This window comes from Triticum dicoccoides, chromosome 7A, assembly GCF_002162155.2.
Source record: "Triticum dicoccoides isolate Atlit2015 ecotype Zavitan chromosome 7A, WEW_v2.0, whole genome shotgun sequence".
NCBI classification, from domain to species: Eukaryota; Viridiplantae; Streptophyta; class Magnoliopsida; order Poales; family Poaceae; genus Triticum; species Triticum dicoccoides.
In genome coordinates this window covers 740,115,242-740,116,570 of record NC_041392.1, presented here as the reverse complement: position 1 = coordinate 740,116,570, position 1,329 = coordinate 740,115,242, and positions in this window count along the sequence as shown.

Sequence of the window (1,329 nt, the reverse complement as noted above, 5' to 3'; positions counted from 1 at the left end):
GAAGTCTCACTACAATGCATTGTTTTAGTTCGTTTCATTTATGGAAATGTGAACAACATCTTAAGGTAGTTATTACCACGCTGTCCATGGGGGTGATGATCAATTGATCATGATGCATGTCTGAGAGGTAGCCGCCAATGAGCGTGAAGAGGATGACGATGCCGATAAAACCATTGCTAATGTTCATGGCCTTGTCATATGGCATATTCATTTCCGGGAGGTAACCAAATAGTGTAAGAAAGATGGTACTCATGAATATCCTCTTGATCATCTGATATGACCAAGTCAATACTTGGCATCAATAATCCGGTACTTGTTCAAGTCGTCAGTGATGCTTCTGTTATACCAAAACAGTCTGATGATGAATATGTGCGAAAGTATATTGGCGTTGATGAGAAGTACGATGAAAACATTGCAAATTTAGCTGAAGTTGCATGCATCCATTATATGGCATTGATAGAGATGCACTTGCATAAGAAAGAGAAAAATAAGAGGCTGAGCATGCATGCATTAGGAGAGAAGAGGTACATATGTGTGCATGGAAGGAAGGGTTCATGCACTAAAGTGTTGATCAATCTTTTTATTAATATAGTACAATCAAAGTCCCTCACAAACACGAGCATGATCAATCTTTCTTTGGTTGATACGTCTAGAATAAGTTCAACTTGTAGATGTACAAATACAGGAGATTTCTTTTCTTGATACTTATCACAGAATCCTAGTCTACTACGAGTACTTCTCACGTCCAAGGCCACAGTAGCTAGACGTGCACGTCAGAAGGTTTCGGTGGATATTACTTTCCTTGAGAGATAGCGGACGGGGGCCACCAAAGAAATTATCTTTACTTATTTTTGTTATTTATTCTGTAATGATTATCTGCTAAAATAAAGCACGTAATTAAGTTTGCTTCCTTAGTTGTTTGGACGAGAGTTAGAGATAAACCAAAGGTTTTGTTCTATCAGCTTATTAGCAAGGTTCGTAGACCACCTATCGATGACTACAAGCACTGGAGCGAGTCGAAGGCGCGCCGCCGTCATCGCTCCTCCCTCGTCGGAGCCGGATAAATCTTGTTGTAGTAGACAGTTGGAAAGTCATCATGCTAAGACCCCATAGGACCAGCGCACCAGGACAACAACCGCCGAATGCTCGTCCATTCTTGTTGTGTCGCTCCGCCGGAACACCGCGGGGAGAAGCGAGAGAGAAAAGACACGAAAGAGGTCTCATTTTCTAAAATTCAAATAATATGCAGTTTTTCTAAAATTCAAATCATGATTATGAAGAAAAATTGAATTTAAATATTATGGAGGTCTTTGTCAAAAATCAGATCAC